The following is a 420-nucleotide window of genomic DNA, read 5'->3' as shown; positions in this document are numbered from 1 at the left end:
CACTAGGAACCCAGGAACTGCCTGCAGTGCATTACGTGTCCCTCTTCAAGGTGAATATGAACCAGAATTTCATATTCCTGATGAATATGTCACGTGTCGTGTTATGAGCGGTTCCTGGATTCTTTACTAACTTGCCCCTTATGTATGTATGTGTGTATATATACACACACACATATATATATATATATATATATATATATATATATATGAATGAGAGATTGATTGATTGATTGATGGAAGGAAGAAGCAGATTTTTGTTGTCTTTTTACTTTGCAGTGGGGGGTAGTAAAAGGTGAGTTTGGTTGGCTTTTAATGGACATTCTTCTTCTAGAAATGATCATAAACCATTTGGTGCATGCTAATGTAGGGACTCCAAAACAATCATGTGGTTTTGCTATTATACCTTCTCATTCTCCAACC

Source organism: Cynara cardunculus, assembly GCF_001531365.2.
Source record: "Cynara cardunculus var. scolymus isolate 2C chromosome LG 12, CcrdV1, whole genome shotgun sequence".
Taxonomy (NCBI): domain Eukaryota; kingdom Viridiplantae; phylum Streptophyta; class Magnoliopsida; order Asterales; family Asteraceae; genus Cynara; species Cynara cardunculus.
Note: the sequence above shows the minus strand (reverse complement) of the source record.